This window comes from Schistocerca piceifrons, chromosome 3 (genome assembly GCF_021461385.2).
Source record: "Schistocerca piceifrons isolate TAMUIC-IGC-003096 chromosome 3, iqSchPice1.1, whole genome shotgun sequence".
NCBI lineage: Eukaryota > Metazoa > Arthropoda > Insecta > Orthoptera > Acrididae > Schistocerca > Schistocerca piceifrons.
The window spans coordinates 725261392-725281045 of record NC_060140.1 but is presented as its reverse complement, the minus strand read 5'-3'; the positions used below and the strand labels follow the sequence as shown (position 1 = coordinate 725281045).

The following is a 19654-nucleotide window of genomic DNA, read 5'->3' as shown; positions in this document are numbered from 1 at the left end:
TCAAACCGCGTGGCCACTCCGTGCGGCTTAAGATGTAATTAGCTATGTTAAAAACGACTTACCATTCTGATATTCTTTTATTTTTAATGTCACATATTCTCATCTTGAAAAAAGTCTAATTCTACATTGAAGAGCTAAAATACCTGGCATAGGGCCCCCCGCGAGCACGAACAAGTGCCGTAGCACGACGTGGCATGGACTCGTCTAATGTCGTGCTGACATGAACAGTAGTGCTGGAGGGAATAGACACCATGAATCCTGCAGGGCTGTCCATAAATCCATAGGAATACGAGGGGCCTGGGGGGGGGGGGGGGGAGGTGGAGGTGGAGGTCTCCTTCTGAACAGCACGTTGCAAGGCATAGCAGATATGCTCAATAATGTTCGTGACTGGGGAGACTAGTGGCCAGTGAAAGTGTGACGTGTGGGTTGTAGCATTGTCCTGCTGCAATTGCCCAAGTCTGGCGGAATGCACAGTGGACATGAATGGATGCAGATGATAAGACAGTATGCTTACATTCGCGTCACCTGTCACAGTCGTATCTAGACGTATCAGGGGTCCCTTATCATTCCAACTGCACATGCCCCACGCCATTACAGAGCCTCCACCAGCTTGAACAGTCCCCTGCTGACATGGAGGGTCCATGGATCCACGAGGTTGTCTCCACACCCGCACACGTCCATCAGCTCGATACTATTTCAAACGAGACTCGTACGACCAGGCAACATGTTTCCAATCATCAACAGTCCAATGTCGGTGCTGATGGACCCAGGCGAGGCGTAAAGCTTTGTGTGGTGCAGTCATCGAGGGTACTCGATTGGGCCTTCGGCTCCGGAAGCCCATATCAATGATGTTTCGTTGAATGGTTCGCACGCTGGCACTTGTCGATGGCCCAACATTGAAATCTGCAGCAATCTGCGCAAGGGTTGCCCTTCTGTCACATTGAACGATTCTCTTCAGTCGTCGTTGGTCCCGTCCTTGCAGGGTCTTTTTCAGGTCGTAGCGATGGTTGAGATTCGATGTTTCACCAGATTCCTGATATTCGTGGTACACTCCTGAAATGGTCATACGGGAAAATCTCGACTTCATCACTACCTCGGAGACTGTGTCCCATCCCTTGTGCGCCGACTGTAACACTACTTTCCAACTCACGTAAATCTTGATGACCTGCCACTGTAGCAGTAGCCATACATTTGTTGTCTTACATAGGAGCTGCCTACTGCAGCGTCATATTCTGCCTTTTTACATGTCTCTGTATTTGAATACGCGTGTCTACATCAGTTTCTTCGGCGCGTCAGTGTAATTCGTTGATATCATTTTTGTGAAAAAATAGTAGATAGTAAAGTTGCTGAAGAAAAACCGAATTATCTCAGACACGCTCGATAAGGAGTCCAATAACTGATTTCTTTCTAAGCAATGCGTCGAACATTTTGAGGAGGCTTCCATATCCAGACGCTTCTAGCTCTGGCCACATCATTAATTCTTGCTCAACGTGGTCTTGTATTTATCGCAGCCAGCGTGTGGCGAGAACCGCGTCTCTAAATTCGTCAAAAGAACTGCTGCGTACTGCAATGTCTCTTATTTTTCCCGCAGTGACGCCATCCATGTGAGCAGAAACAAATTTCAGCTTTGAATTAACTGGCCACAAAGAGGAGAGTGACTTGCTAAATAGCCCCAGCCAGATTTGGGGATGTAAAGTACTCCCTACCTCTTTGAAGTTCTGAAATTTCAGGACGGGCGAGATATGTTTGCGATAGAGTGTGTGGGAGTTCCTTCCGCGCTTGAACATCTCATGGACTCCGATAACTACTTCTCCATCCACACTGGAACTTCGGGTGCGCATTAATCATAACTCTGCTCGAACTGTGTGGGCCGCCACTTAAAAAGGAACCTGTCAGTAAAGACTGAACCGACAGTGACCCACACAGCCGTACAGGCTTCGGCACATCGTCCCTTATTATGCCTGTTTTGAACATTTGCTCAAGGAGAGCCACTCGATCATCTATTTTTGTGACTTTGTTCGAGATGCGCTTGACCACGACCTTACCTTTCGTAGTCGACTGGCGAAGGCCTATTTGTTCAGATCCACTGTTTGATTCATATGCTTAGCTCTCCCGGCTGCAGTGATAGCTACCTTCGTGGGTCCTGCCACTTCTAATTTAGGTAAACGCACGTCTCTTTTTGTGCCCATTACAGTTTCTTTTGATTCTGAACACATTTTTACGATTCCTAGCATCTCTTCCCTGAGTTCACTAAATTCAGTTGAAAATCGCTTTGTAGGTACCTTAAAATTTGTATCTCGCGGCTTTGCAGCCTCCTCCCTCCTTCCTATGCCTCATTCGCTTTTTCCTATACTTGGAGACTTTCCTTAGGAAATTTTTCGGCCTTCTCTTCCTCCTTGCTTCTGCTTTATCCCTTCTTTTATGTATTTCCTCTCTTTTCTTTTCGGCTCTCTAAGGAAATCTGAAATTTGATCGTCCAGTATTTCATATGCAATACTGATAACAGGGATCGCAACTCTGGATTCTCGTGCACTATTACGCTAGCACCGACTAACTGACCTGCTGTTTCTTTGTCACGGGTTCTGGATTGTTAAAATGGATTCAGTAGGTTCCCTACAGCGTAGCTCAATGGAATCCGTATTATCTTGAATTCAGTGTGTTCCCAGATCATGATCAATCTCAGAACAGTGAAAAACACTGGCATCTGGACCTATCTGCTCCATATTCCCGTACACCATATCATTGCCAGTCCCTGGTGTCGAATTGCTCTCTTACGTAATTAGAATTTGTACATTTCCTTCCCTTAACAACCACACCTTACTCCTTGTCAGCATTCAAAACTGAATAACAGTACAACATAGACACCAATTCAAGGAAGAATGTATTTAATAATCTACAATTCCTTTCTCAGGAAAATAATCAAAGAAACTTTCCCTCTCCAAGAATAGAACATACCCACAAAGATATCTTACACAAGTTCACGACACTGTTCACAACACTGATTTATGACAATCATCATGAATGCAGTGCAGAAACCACAGAACCTTGAGTCACAATGGAACGTAACTCGCTAAATAAAAGATAAATGAAGCATAAGGATAGCATAGAAGCGCCACCAATTGAAATGTACCATAGATCTAAATTTAAAAAATCAGGTAACTGATGAGGGAGAGAAAATGAAACTAGACTGTAACAGAAGATTCGAGGTTCGAATCCTGGCAGGATCGCCAATATTGAAACTAGCTATTTTTTTTTGCTATCGTGGGATCCTTAACTGATATGCAGGACAGGGGGCAGAATCACGATGTTACGTAAATCACCCCCAAGTGGAATTATATTGAATCTGCACAAAGTGTGTAATACAGTCTGCACGGGGGCTTAATTAAATATAATGCAAATATTTTTAGTTTTTAGTCGCTGTTTGTCCGGCTACGAAGTCTCGTAACCGGTTGGCCCTGACTAGTATTACTCCGCAATCTGACTGCATAGAATAACAACAAAGAATGAAAGGAAATTTTCATTAACACAATTAATTAATTAAGTCCCCAGCAACTATAAAAGCTACGAAACAAAAACTACGAAGCAACAAAGCACAAGTGTAACTGTTCTGTGTGTGGAAGTGTGATTCAACGTATACATCTGAGACGGTTCTTCCTCAATAAGACAAGGTATTTTAAGCACCATTTACACTGAAGTAATAAAAAAAAACATCCCCAATCGAACAGCATCGGCTGTCTAGACCATCAGAACAACTGCACACGACATACTCACAACTAGTACTGCTATCAACATCGCCTCAACAAGCACTCCCACGGCAACTTCTGATCTACCACTGCCCACAGCAACTTCTGAACAAGCACTGCCAGTGGAGGCGGCTGAATAATACTCTTTGGCTCAATCTCTGGCGCTGTGACTCAGTGTAGCCACCTTTCAAGTCTTATAATGACCCAGATGTAACTATTATATGGGGTGGCTAGCCTCTCATATAATTTTCTTTAAATTAATGTATCAAAATTCTCCTACAAAATGATAATGGGAAAAGATTCTGGCGAGTGTGTCTGTATAACAAGTAAACGCCATCCTAACAATTTAAAATTACATTCATTTTCTTTAAATAGAAAACAACACGGATCATGAATTTCTACAAGGAACAATCGTGTATATTAACATTAACCAAACATGTAAACAGTCCTCATTTGATAGTGACGTTGGCAGAACCTAACATGAACAACACTGCATGGAATCTAATGTGCTTCTCTGGCAAGAGAAAGAGAAAAAAATGGTTCAAATGGCTCTGAGCACTATAGGACTTAACTTCTAAGGTCATCAATCCCCTAGAACTTAGGACTACTTAAACGTAACTAACCTAAGGACACCACACACATCCATGCCCGAGGCAGGATTCGAACCTGCGACGTAGCGATCACGCGCTTCCGGACTGTAGCGCCTAGAACCGCTCGGCCACCCCAGGCCAGCGAGAAAGACAAGCAAAGAGTTGAAATGTATAATATTGACAAACAAGTCGGTAATCGGATGCTGTACCACAGTGTCACCTAAGGAGGCTAAGGAGGCAGAGTTGTTCTACAGAATCAACTGAAATTCTGCAGACCGGAGTTGCGTATGTTACAGACAGTACAGCGCAAGGCAGCGTGTTGATGATGGCTGCTATTCGTGGACTGCTGCTGCATGGAGATGGGCTCTGCATTGGAGACCAATCAAAGTGCGAGCATGAAATAAACTAAGTGTTTGTCCGGTTGGCTGGGCAAATGGAACTGTGAAAGAAATTACTCTCCAGCAAGGCTGGCAATTATGCGACCAACTCCTGCAGCGATCAGTAACCACCTCCCCAATCAATGTCAATAGCAAAAGCTTACACCACTTACGGCATTAAAACAAATTCGTCTGGACTCCTACTACCATTCTCCATCAACGTAAGCACATACCATTCATTCCTTCCCCACATTTCCCAATGGTGACTGCAAACGTGTGCTGCTGTAACAGTCTAGCAGCCTTTCATAGCCTCCACTAGGACTCTTAGTGAGGATATTCCTGGCGGCTGGTGCCAACGGCATATGGTAATTAGAGTCTGACATGTGGCGCCTTTTGTCGGCTTTCCCATGGAGCTCAGCGACTATTTCCCTGAATCACCCCAGGTAGTAGCACAGCTATGACGCCAAGCTGTGCGCTCCTGCCCAAAACATGGGGGCTTTCATGAGAAAACTGCCCCAGCCACTGTAAAAATAGCGAGTGTCCTTTGCTCTGGTCACTGAGGTTCGACATCAAAAGAGAAAGCCACCAGCCACGGATCAGGACTCTGTCCACAATTCCCAGTGACCAGGTGTCCAACCTCCTGCTACAGTGAGTGGATGGCCTCCCCACAGCCCAAAACTGTTCACAGGTTCTCACTCGTCTCCTACCTGAAATGAACAGGATTGCATTATGCAAGCATCCCACTCCCCATTGTGTACATATTGGTATGCAGAATCCGATTACCTACTTTGCATGTAGTGTAGCACGATAGCGAAATTACGTTAATTTTGATGTATGCATATTCAGATTTTAGAAATGCAAGATAGGCTCGTTTTAGGGCCCTTAATAATCGCATAAAGACGCCGTCTTAAACATGGAACTGCACTGTTCGGTCTGCAACATGCTCAGATATGTGTAACTTGTCACTGACGTGTATATGTCATGTGACTCAGAGCTGGCCATGAAATGATGAGGATCGCATCTTGGCGAATGTATCTGTCTGTTTTGTGTTTACCCAATAACAGAAAATATGGAGTTCTTGCGTTATAAGTAAATGTTTGTGTATACCTCTGACCTGGATACTGTATAGTATTAAATGAGTAACTAGGAATAAACAGCAAACGCTACAAACTGGTGGTATATAAATACCAATGTAAGACTGCAATAAATACAGTGGAACCAGCATTTAAGACGTTGTTCTTACCTCGCTCTTAATGCATCTGAAACTGATAGAGACCCTAATGTACATGATACAATAAGAAATGCCATCTGACATGCACTTCAGAGTGGTTTGTATTCTTCTGGATGCAGATGCAGTCTTGAGAGAGCTCATATTTTACATGACTGGATGCAAGGCCAAATTCTCTGACATGGTGAGAAATTGTTTCATTTCCTGATCGGTACTAGAATATATTTCTTTTCGTCCAATGCCAATCTCCAATGCTGGGTAACAAAATATTGCAGCACTATGAAGGATAGTAGGTAATGAAACTGTACTTGTTGTGCATATTAATATGGTTCGAAGAATACCTGATTGGAATTTTGTAGATGCTTTGGGGATATACTCGGTGGGAAACGTAGTACACGATCGACCACCTTCGGCATCAAAATCGGTTCTAACGCGTTTGGGCCTCGAACTGGACTGAGCTAGGCTTGTATGCGATACTGCTTCAACCCTACGCCACAAATCATCAATTGTATTGTCTGGCGAGTGCTGAACACTTTTTGTATTGGGGAAAACCACTACAGTACCGGCAAATGCAATCTTGCATCGTCTCCTTGACAGATAATGTCATGGAGATTTCAAAGACAGGATACAGCCACCCTTTTGAACACTTTAGAAATGTAACGCCTAATGATTAAAGTCGTCATGTTGTGAACCAAATGGCACCCCACACCATAAAGCGTCTCATATGGTAACGACAAATGCAAATTGGAAACGTTCGCTCTTCTCGAATCGACACGGATGCGTCCATTGAGTTAATGTGTACAGAACTATGATGTCTGAAAATACAGCATGGTCCACTACTGTCTGTGGGCGCACCATTTTCAGCGCATCTCTGTCTGCTTGCATCAACGGATGGTGTAGCAATGTTAGCCATGCTGGCAGTCTTGGGTGCTCCAGACCTCGTTGCGCCGTTCTTGTCAATAGGCCTACTTTTCTTGCTCTAAAGAATCTCATTTCCAAGTTCGAGATATGTGGCGTGACTATACAAATCCACATGGCAGGGTGTTGTTCCTCTCAGTTACTAGTTAGATTGGGCTCTTGGGATTCAGCGTGGCATTCAGTATGGACCTTCTGTTACCATCGACTGCGTATTCACGTAACAACCAATGTGAACAGTAAACTGCTGTCTCAGTAGGCCATGAACCTAATTCTGTGATATTATGGCATTTGCTGGTACACGTTTGTACTTTTCGCATGAGGAATGTTACGGTCTTCTCTGAGGGCAACATTCAAATGCGATTTTTTAGTCACATGCCCACTGTTTAATCTTTCCTCACATATATACGAACCAATCACATTAATGTGAGTACATGTCAAAAGCCTAAACAACCACTTTTAGCAGCTCAGACATGCTGGAAGAGCGTCAGTGAGGTTCTACAAGCTACTGATACAGATATGAAGGAATTCTGAATCCAGTGCTTTGGTCAGCTGCACTAGGTTTCTCGGTTGAGGATCGATGATGTGAATATCATGACTGAAGTGGCCCCACAGATTCTCTGTTTGCTACACCGCGAGCTGTGTGATACATTGCATTGTTCTGCTGGTAGATGCCACCATGCTGAGGAAAAACGAACTGTATGTAGGAGCTGATATAGTCCCCAAGAATAGAAGCATACTTGTTTTGATCCAGTGTGTATTTCAGAACAAGAGACCAACAGGGAATTCCCCAGATCATAAAGCTTCCTCCTTGAGCCTTGAGTTTTCCAGCGATTGTTGCAGGGTGTTTGCTTTCAAAAGTCTCAAGCTGTACACAGCCAACGACCATCTGTTCCATGGTGCATAAAACACGAATCATCGGGAAAGGTCACCTGTCGCCACTCAGAGGATGTCCACTTACGATACTGACGTGAAATTTAGAGCCTTCATCGCCTGCGGAAGCCCTTAAGCAGTTGAACATTCGTTGATGAGACATTGTTCGTAGTCTCATTTCCTTTTTCTTCCGTCAGAGCGATCAGTTGCTCAACAGTTGCACGTCTGTTCGTCCGTACATTCTCTACAGCCGCCATCCTTGTCATCTGTGGGTCGCTGCCAAGTTCGAATAGCACTATTTTATCATGCACGTATACTTTAACCACGTCAACAAGCGAACAGTTTACGGCTTCGCCGTTTTGTAAACGCTTTCACGGTTAGTCCGATAGCCAAAGATTATCCCCATTTGGATGTCAGATAAATCGCTCCGTATCTGTATTACGACGACAACTGCACTGTTTCCCGCATCCCCCGAAACGCTGTGCATACCCTCCACTGCTAGTGCTTCCACCTATCATTTGTGAGCCCACTCCACACTCTGCAGTTTGTTGCATGTCGTAATTTTGCAGTTTTAGTGGCCAACAGTGTGTTTCTTTGCATGATGCTTCAGTAACACATTACAAGGAACTACACTACTGGCCATTAAAATTGCTACACCACGCAGACGACGTGCAACAGACGCGAAAGTTAACCGACAGGAAGAAGATGCTGTGATATGCAAATGATTAGCTTTTCAGAGCATTCACACAAGGTTGGCGCCGGTGGCGAGACCGACAACGTGCTGAGAAGAGGAAAGTTTCCAACCGATTTCTCATACACAAACAGCAGTTGACCGGCGTTGCCTGGTGAAACGTTGTTGTGATGCCTCGTGTAAGGAGGAGAAACGCGTACCATCACGTTTCCGACTTTGATAAAGGTCGGATTGTAGCCTATCGCGATTGCGGTTTATCGTATCGCGCCATTGCTGCTCGGGTTGGGCGCGATCCATTGACTGTTAGCAGAATATGGAATCGGTGGGTTTAGGAGGGTAATACGGAACGCCGTGCTGGATCCCAACGGCCTCGTATCACTAGCAGTCGAAATGACAGGCACCTTATCCGCATGGCTGTAACGGATCGTGCAGCCACGTCTAGATCCCTGAGGCAACAGATGGGGACGTTTGCAACACAACAACCATCTGCACGAACAGTTCGACGTCGTTTGCAGCAGCATGGACTATGAGCTCGGAGACCATGGCTGCGGTTACCCTTGACGTTGCATCACAGACAGGAGCGCCTGCGATGGCGTACTCGACTACGAACCTCGGTGCACGAATGGCAAGACGTCATTTTTTCGGATGAATCCAGGTGCTGTTTACAGCATCATGATGGTCCCACCCGTGTTTGGCGACATCGCGGTGAACGCACATTGGAAATGTCTTTTCGTCATCGCCATACTGGCGTATCACCCGGCGTGATGGTATGGTGTGCCATTGGTTACACATCTCGGTCACCTCTTGTTCGCATTGACGGCACTTTGAACAGTGGAAGTTCCATTTCAGATGTGTTACGACCAGTGGCTCTACCCTTCATACGATCCCTGCGAAACCCTACATTTCAGCAGGATAATGCACGACCGCATGTTGCAGGTCCTGTACGGGCCTTTCTGGATACAGAAAATGTTCGACTGCTGCCCTGGCCAGCACATTAGCCAGATCTCTACCAATTGAAAACGTCTGGTCAATGGTGGCCGGGAAACTGGCTCGTCACAATACGCCAGTCATTACTCTTGATGAACTGCTGTATCGTGTTGAAGCTGCATGGGCAGCTGTACCTGCACACGCCATCCAAGCTCTGATTGACTCAATGCCCAGGCGTATCAAGGCCGTTATTACGGCCAGAGGTGGTTGTTCTGGGTACTGATTTCTCAGGACCTATGTACCCAAATTGCGTGAAAATGTAATCACATGTCAGTTCTAGTCTAATATAATTGTCCAATGAATACCCGTTTATCATCTGCATTTCTTCTTGGTGTAGCCATTTTAATGGCCAGTAGTGTATTTATTTCCCGCTAAATTCAAACTCAGAATCCTCGGCAACAGCAAATTGTACTCTAGTGATTGTGTGTATGTTGGCTATTGCAATTTTTGGCTAACGAAGCTAAAAAAGAGAACGATTCGGAGCCAGCCATCGGCGTTGTCTCGTCTAGGCTGCACACAGCAAGTAGCACTGCACTGTGTTTCGAGCTGGGCAGAAGCGCTGGGCGCTAGATGGCGCACGCCGCCGGCGCCCCTGAGCCCGCACGAAAATTTCGGTGTGCCTGAGGGGTGGGACGAAGTGAGCGGCGTGTGAGGCGCGTTTTACGCTTCCTTTAATCACGTCCACAGAGCCCCGGCAGGAGCTGGGAGGCGGCGGCAATGGTGGGCGTCAAAGCAGACAGCTGCCGGCTTCCGTTCCCACGGGAGTGCGGACGAGAGGACGCTCTCTGAAGCTCACCCTGGGCTGGGCTGCGTCTTCCAAGTGCTGGGAAGGGGGAAAAGGCAAAGTTATTTTAGGGAACTTTGTGAGATCAGTACTCGGCTTGAGGAAGAAATTATTTTAAATTACGTGGAGAAAGATAGTTCTCACACTAGTTCAGTTTTGTTATATCGTGTATTAGTGTGTAAAAGTGAAGTATGATCAGCAAATGCGGGCGTATAAGGTAAAAATGAGCGTCGGAAGAGTTAAGAACTAACTGTAGGAGAATGAGGTTGAATGTTACTAGGCTAAGATGTTAATGTCTAGTTTACACCAGTGCTATTAGGGACATAATATCGAGACAGTCTGAAATAAAAAAGAATTGCTTTGGTCTAAAATTGCACTTTCATTTTGTCTAGTGATTGTTGGTATCAGACAGATACCTACTACTATCATCATGTCATCCCAAGGAAAAATATCAAAAAATATTCAAAATGGTTCAAATGGCTCTGAGAACTATAGGACTTAACATCTGATGTCATCAGTTCCCTAGAACTTAGAGCTACTTAGACCTAACTAACCTAAGGACATCACACACATCCATGCCCGAGGCAGGATTCGAACCTGCGACCGTAGCAGCAGCGCGGTTCCAGACTGAAGTGCCTAGAACCGATCGGCCACTCCCGCAGGCCAAAACTTATTCTTTAGCAAATGTTCCCAAAATATTTTTCTTCTGTCATAGTTATTGTAGCCGGACGGTGTGGCCGTGCAGTTCTACGCACTTCAGTCTGGAACCACGCTGCTGCTACGGTCGCAGGTTCGAATCCTGCCTCGTGCATGAATGGGTGTGATGTCCTTAGGTTAGTTAGATTTAAGTAATTCTAAGTTCTAGGGGACTGACGACCTCAGATGTTAAGTCCCATAGTGCTCAGAGCCATTTGAACCACAGCTAATGTGAAACCAGTCCTTTACCCATGGTGCTGATCCAAATACGTGTGATAATTACTGAAAGTATGTGTCAGTACTATACTTTAAACACAGTATTGATAAGAGTAGTTTATATTTTTAAAAAAGAGTAACAAGGTAAAATACACCATCCAGTTACATTAATCTTACCATCGCCTATGTTAGTCGTGAAATTGCGATACCAACTCACAGACGACAGGTGACGGCACTGGGAGTGGTGGGCGTATAAAGCTTGTCGAGCCGTTGTCGTAATGCGGAAACTGAATGATTTATCTGATGTCCTAAAGGGCGTGATAATTGGCTTTCTGGCCAAGGGTGGAAGCATTTCTGGATTAGCTAATACTGTAAACAGTTTGCGTGACGCCGTGGTTAATTTATGCCGTGCACGGCAAAATAGAGCTATCCAAAACCGGCACCGTCGTAACTGTGCTGCACCACGGACGATAGTTGACAATGGTGAACCACGCCTTTGGAGACGTGTACGGGCGAATAGCCACGTACTGGGATCAATTATTTGTTCAGGCAAGGTGTCAGTTATCTTTGGCAAAAGTAAGCATTCGACAGATACATAAAGCTCCTTACACAGGAGCCCACTAGTATAGAGACACAGTGTTTTGCTTCTGAGCGAGTTGCACCTATTCCTTGAATCGGTGCTCTGCTGTGCCACCTTTGAAGTCTGAGACGTTGTGCACATGTTTCCGATATGAAGCAACTGTGACTGCGCGTCTTCCTACTTCTCCACGATCTTTGGCAACTGTCGTAGCCCGACAGTAATTTCCAAAGTGTCCGATTTGCCTGTTACATCGAATTCTTTTGCAAACTTTAACAAGGCGTGTGAGGCTTGCTTTCGCCAACGAGCGTGCCCTTACATATTTCTTTCTCAATACTTCGTCCATCATGGAAAGCTAGCGGTGGCAGGCAACAGCAGAAGCAGCAGTTACAGTGAGTGGGAATTGCAGGAAGCAGGAGGACCAAAATGTGAGGACCAAAATGTTAGCATCCGCAGACGGAAACGTAAATGTGCTGGAGGACCATGAATTGAAGAGGACTGGATGCTGGTTCGATTAATCACTTGTTATTCGTAGGTAAGTTAACCGAAATATACATCTTTGCCGTTTACATGGCTCGCGCCGCCACGGGGTAAGCACAGCCGGTGGACCACAGCCCATTCACCACTGCCAAATCTCTCCCTCGCCTCGGCGGGAGTACCGTTAGGTGCCCTTGGAGGGGTGACCCACTGACCACTGTCCCTCATGTACAAATACCTCCAGAGAGGGCACCACTATCCAGAGACACAGTGCATACACGTTTCCATGCTTTCATTCAACATTCTGGCGTTTACACTGATTATTAATGTACCCGCGTTTCACATTTTCAGTGGCTTATCTCGAGCTTACATAATCTTACGATCTTAACAATGTTAATCAATTAAATATATTACTTAGACAAATGTGTTCCCGAAATTTCATTATTCTACATTAATTACATTTTTCGGGTTGCGATTTCATTCCGACAGTGTACGTAACGTACAGGAATATAATTTTTCAGTCACATCCAGTGGTATACTTTTATAGTGTATGCGAAATGTGTTGCGTATAGAGTTAGTAGCAAAGGTGAAATAAATTAAAAGATGATGCATGATATGCCTGTTTTTCACGTATCTCAGTGTCTGTGACGTCATATCTCGTGAACTATGTATCGTACAATAATTTAGCTGTGACATTCATTGGTATGTCTGACTAAAACTAAAAACTAAAACTCCGTCCGAGCAGGCCATGAAGGCCCAATGGTACCGACTGGCCGCCGTGTCACCCTCACCCACAGACGTCATTGGATGCGCAAATGGAGGGGCATGTGGTCAGCACACCGATCTCCCGGCCTTATGTCAGTATACGAGACGGGAGCCGTTACTTCTCAATCAAGTAGCTCCTCAGTTTGCCTCAGAAGGGCTGAGTGCACTCCGCTTGCCAACAGCGCTCGGCAGACCGGATGGTCACCCATCTAAGTGCTAGCCCAGCCCAACAGCGCTTAACTTCGGTGATATGACGGGAACCCGTGTTACCACTGCGGCAAGGCCGTTGGCGGTATGTCTGACTACTGTCTGCAACATTTGTCACTAATGCATTTAGCAGTGCAGAAGTAATAAATTAAAACATCTTGCGTCATGCGGCAGTTTTAATGGGTGAACAGCGAAAATGTCCTTAGCGCCAACTTTCTTTCCTTTTATGATTTTGCGGAGGTTGTAAGCACGGAAAAGTTTCGCAACGGTTTGAAATTATGTGCAAAATTTGTTGCAGGTCACCAAGTGCTTTCGTTCTCAAATATTGGATGAAGAGAGTATGGATATTCTTGCAGAATGGGCTACACTGTCTTTTCACCCCCACTCCTTTGAGAGGCAGGTATATGATTTCCGCACAATAAGAGATACGTTCGCCAAGTTTGGTACAGGAGGAGATACGGTGTATACATACACACACACACACACACACACACACACACATATATATATATATATATATATATATATATATATATATATATATATATATATAAATAATATACTCTATACATACACAATGTAATCTAAAGTATCGAGACACACCCAATAACATTCGTTTATCTTATTAGGTGCATTGCGCTGCCACCTACTGCCAGGTACTCCATATCAGCAACCTCAGTAGTCATTAGACGTCGTGAGAGTAGAATGGAACGCTCCACAGAACTCAAGGACTTCGAACGTGGTCAGGTGTTTGGGTGTCACTTCTGTCATACGTCTGTACGTGAGATTTCCACACTCCTAAACATCTCTAGGTCCACTGTTACTATGTGATAGTGAAGTGGAAACATGAAGGGACACATACAGCACTAAAGCGTAAAGGCCGACCTCGTTTGTTGACTGACAGAGACCACCGACAGTTGAAGAGAGTCGTAATGTGTAATAGGCAGACATCTATCTAGACCATCAGACAGGAATTCCAAACTGCATCAGGATCCACTGCAAGTACTATGTGAGTCTGGCGGGAGATGAGAAAACTTGGATTTCATGGTCAAGCGGCTGCTCATAAGCCACACATCACGCCGGTAAATGCCAAACAACGCCTCGCTTGTTGTAAGGAGCGTAAACATCGGACGATTGAACAGTGGAAGAACGTTGTGTAGCGTGACGAATCACGGTACACGATGTGGCGATCCGATGGCAGGGTGTGGGTATGGCGGATGCCCGATGAACGTCATCTGCCAGCGTGCGTAGTGGCAACACTAAAATTCGGAGACGATGGTGTTACGGTGTGATCGTGTTTTTCACGGAGGAGGCTTGCATCCCTTGTTGTTTTGCGTGTCACTATCACAGCAAAGGCCTACATTGATGTTTTAAGCACCTTCTTGCTTCCCACTGTTGAAGAGCAATTCGGGGATGGGTATTGCATCTTTCAACACGATCGAGCACTTGTTCTTAATGCACGGCCAGTAGCGGAGTGGTTACACAACAGTAACGTCCCTGTAATGGGCTGGCCTACACAGAATACTGAGCTGAATCCTATAGAACACCTTTGGAATGGTTTGGAACGCCGACTTCGTGCGAGGCCTCACCAACCGACATCGATACCTCTCCTCAGTGCAGCACTCCGTGAAGACCGGGCTGCCAATTCCCAAGAAACCTTCCAGCACCTGATTGAACGCATGCCTGCGAGAGTGGAAGCTGTCATCAGGGCTAAAGGTGGGCCCACACCATACTGAATTCCAGTATTACCGATGGACGGCGCCACGAAATTGTAAGTCATTTTCAACCAGGTGTCCGGATACTTTTGATCGCATAGTGTATATTCGTTTTTCTAATATATGTGGATTACAATATCAGTGATTCAAGACAGGGATCAGGAACTCATACAAATACCTGGGTATAACAGTTTATGGAATGGTCGTAATTATAGACTCAGCGGTACGTGAAGTAGGTGCCAGACTTCAGTTCATTGGCAAGACGCAGAGAAAATGAAATCGGTCTGGAAAGGAGATTGCTTATAAAACTCGTAGAATATTGTTCAGTATCCCAGAAACGCAGGAGAATTCTCAAGGATAACCTTTGTGATTTCTCTCTCTTTTATTTATTTTTAGAGAGAGACTAATAAAAAAGTAATTACTCCAATGTGAGCTGTACAAAAAACTCAATTTGCTTGAAGGGAAGCACTGAAAAGAATATTGCATAGAGATGCTAGTACCATCAGTTCTGTAGGACTCCCTCTAGTCTGAGTATCTATCAAGCAGACATAGAAGGAATTCAGAGGCATGCTGCAGCGATCGTAACAAGTCAGTACAGCATATACGTAAATATAGTGGAAATGTGCAGTGATTTAAATAGTGAATTTTTCGAAAAAAGCGGCTTTATTGTGACTGAACTCTGTTGTGTATAAAAAAAAAGCGATACAATTCTTCCGCCTCCACGTTGGCATGTCTGACGTAGGGATCACGAGGAAAATATAAGATATTATGGAAAGTACAAAGACATATGAATTTTTCCCAACTTCCACCAGTCTTAAACCGGGACATACAGTCTATATTTTAGACGATGTGGACGAAGTACCTGGTGATGAGGAGAGTACATCTGCGTGTGTAATGTAGACTTAGATAAACACTGTCCAGTCTCATCAATGTGAACACCTGTCAAAAGCCTGACTAAACACCTTCTGCAGAGCGGTCCGCTGCGACACGTGCACGAAGAGAGACAGGGTGGTACTGGAAGGCATTGACAGGAGTGCCTTGGTCAGCTGCGCTATGTGTCTCGGATGATGATTAGAGGCGCGAACAACCCGATAGAGGTGGTACCACAGATTCTCGATTGGCTTTATATCCAGAGGTCTGCGGCAAACTCATCCTGTTACTCTTGGAACCACGCACGCACAAGCCGTGTGACACGTTGTACTGTCCTGCTGGTAGATGCCGTCGTGCTGAGGAAAAACAAATTTGGTGTAGGGGTGGAAGTAGTCCCCAGGGATGGATGTATAATTATGTTGATACACTGAGATTTACAGAATGCTGAGATCACCGAGGGAGTGTCGCGATAACATTTTCCAGACCATAACGCTCCTTCCTCCGTCCTGGACTCTTCCGAAGATTTTTGCAGGTACTTTGTTTTCAGACGCTTCACGCCGTACACGCCAACGGCCACCTGACCTACGAAACATTATACGTCACTAATATGAAATGGCCATCTGTCACCATTCAGTGGGTGTCCATTTACGGTACTGAAGTGCAAACTCCACCCTTCGTCGCGGAGGCCCATACGCAGCAACGGTTCCTTAACGGTCGTCCAGAAGACACTGTTGATAACCCTTTAGTTTTTCTATGTGTCAGCTGCTCAATCGTTGCATGTCTATTCACCCAAGCACATCTTCGCAGCAGCCGTTCACCCGTCTCACCTACGGCCTATGCTTTCCCACAGTTGCAGCTGTGGATAGCGCCATATTATCATGCACGGTATACTTTAACTGCGGATACACGCGGATAGTTTATAGATTTATTCATTTGGTAAATGCTTCCGCCCTTGTCCCGAAAGCCAGTGATCATGCCTCTTCGAAGTCAGATAAATCACTCCTGTTTTCGCATTACGACAACGACTGTGCAGTTTTCCCTGTGCCTCTGACAAGCTCCACCGCTAGTACTACCACCCCATGTCTGTGAGTGTTTATTAAACGCTGACCAAAATGACCACTTACCTTACATCAGCATAACTAAAATCCACAAAAATTATGCAACTGTAAGGAGCAGCACAGCAGACAGGTTAGACTTCATGGGGTGACAGGGCCGCCGAGGGAAAATAAGTTGAAGCATTTCTGATGCGATGCAGGTACCTCATAGCTCCCGGGACACCAGTAGTCACTTTTCCAGACATGGCCACTTCGCCCGCCAAGGCCACTTCGCCTGGCTCTCCCTTACTTAAAAATGTTGGAAATTTTTTGTAAGTTCCTATGGGACCAAACTGTTGAGATCATCGGTGCCTAGGCTTACACACCTCTTAATATAACTTAAACTAACTTACGCAAAGGACAACACACACACCTGTGCCCGAGGGAGGACTTGAAACTCCGACGCGGGCAGCCGCTCGAACCGTGGCAAGGCGCCCTAGACCACGTGGCTACCCTATGCGACTTCTCCCTTACTTAAGGATATTGGACCAAAAAGTAATCATCCCTATGAAACACATTCCCTCTATCTTTCGTAACGGCCTCAGCTTCACGGTTTCTTCAGGAATACCATTTACAGCTAAGGTCGTCGCAGCTCTTAGATACCACAAAAATACCTAATGGGGGGATGTCGGCAGCTACGCCCCACTAGCTGAACCAGAGTGTCACAGATACGACGTGAAGACTGGATGATTTAAGTGACCAGGGAAGTTGCGATAGAATGCCTGAGTTTCCGTCAAACAAGCGTGCAGCCCTTAGAACTAGGTTGGTTGGTTGGTTGTGTTGGGGAAGGAGACCAGACAGAGAGGTCATCGGTCTCATCGGATTAGGGAAGGACGGGAAAGGATGTCGGCCGTGCCCTTTGAAAGGAACCATCCCGGCATTTGCCTCGAGCGATTTAGGGAAATCACGGAAAACCTAAATCAGGATGGCCGGACGCGGGATTGAACCGTCGTCCTCCCGAATTAGAACTAGGCTGTTGTCATTTTGGAGGGTGGGAGTGTTCACATCTTACTCATCGTGAGGATGTGGAATAAAGAACAATACTTGGCCAGTTAATCAATACATATGATAAAAATTAATGTTCTTATTTGCGTGTGTATATGCGTATCTCCCAGACCCACAACTGGGCCGATTTGAGGCAACTTGGTACACATACCACTTCTGTCTATGAAGAATCGCAATGGAGATAAGAATCATCTGTATGTCAAATGGATGGAGCTGGAGGTGAAAACACAGCGTAGACCAAGGCGCGGATCCGCATTCGTTACTCATTCGGTATTTGAGAACGAGAATTCTTTGTGACTTTGCAACGCCCATTACGCATAATTTAAGACCTTTACGACATTTTTTTTCTCGTTGACAAAGGCCACAAATGATGAAATGAGAAAAGTTTATCGCTTACTACATTTTCACTGAATACGCAGTCACACTTTAATTTATTACTTCTTTATTACGAACTGTATTCACGATGAATTTTGCAGACTGTATTCACATATACCGCTGAATGATCCAGCAAAATTATATCATTGTATGACACATTGTCCAGGAGATATGATGTCATATGCACTGGGACGCGTGAAAAACTGCCTCATCGTACAAGATGTTTAAATTTATTACTTCGTCGCTACTAATTCCATTCGAAACACTTTTCGCAGAGAGCATACACGTATGCCGCTGAATGTTCCTAGAAAAATGTATCATTGTACGACACATGGTTCAGGAGATACCACATGAAATACTTATATACGTAAAAATTCCAAATTCATGTATGACGTTTTAATTTATTACTTCTTTATTACTAATTCTATTCGCAACACATTTCGCAAACAGTACCCACACATGCCGCCGAATGAACACATCCGGCCGCTGTGGCCGAGCAGTTCTAGGAGCTTCAGTCCGGAACCGCGGTGCTGCTACGGTCGCAGCTTCGAGTCCTGCCTCGAGCATGGATGTGTGTGATGTCCCTAGGTTAGTTAGGTTTAAGTAATTCTAAGTCTCGGGGACTGATGACCTCAGATGTTAAGTCCCAATGTCCTTAGGTTAGTTAGGTTTAAGTAGTTCTAAGTCTCGGGGACTGATGACCTCAGATGTTAAGTCCAATAGTGCTCAGAGCCATTTGACCCATTTGAATGAACATAGAAAAATATACCAGTGCACGAGACGTAGTTCTGGAGATATGACGTGATAAACACTGCGATCCGCGAGAAACTCCCGTTCCACACGTGACGTATTAATTTATTACTTCGTTACTATTAACAGCAGGTTTCACAGACAATAGCCACATGTACCACTGGACGTGACTGCAAAATTATACATATATTGTACAGCACGGAATTCAGGAGATACAACGTCATAAACAGATGTGTGAAAATGAAACTGCATTGCGAAATTTGGTAGATAGTCAGGTGAAATACGCGTGCAAATACAGGTTATATTTGTTAAATGTAAGTAAAATATATTTGACATTTGCGTACGCGGTCCAGGACACGATTAAAGAGTTCATTCTAAACCCCTGCAAGTATTTCAGCCAAATTGTGTACACTTTCCAGTTATGATCTGGAAAGAAATATTGTGAGGTAAGACCCTCAGACTCCTGTTGGGGTGAGTGTGATAGCGTGGAAAGAGGAGAGGGGACAAGCTAACGGGCGGACAGGGGGAATGAAGAGATAGACGGAGGAGGGAGGAGCACATGGAAGACAAAAGGGGAAAGGCGGAGACGGAGTAACAGGAGACTGGAATAAATACGTTGCCGGACAACGCCGGGTACTCAGCTAGTGCTGTAAATACCATCCCGGCTCATGTTCACGGAAACGTGAATGAGTAGGCCCACGTAAGTGCACGAAAAAGAC

General features: G+C 45.2%; 1 protein-coding gene and 1 pseudogene across 1 annotated transcript in view; one reads left to right on the top strand and one right to left on the bottom strand.

The window, feature by feature from the left end:
• LOC124789000 (octopamine receptor Oamb-like) overlaps positions 1-19654 on the top strand; it is a 596669-nt gene that overhangs the window by 554591 nt on the left and 22424 nt on the right. The window lies entirely within an intron of this gene.
• LOC124790258 lies at positions 13093-13210 on the bottom strand (annotated as a pseudogene).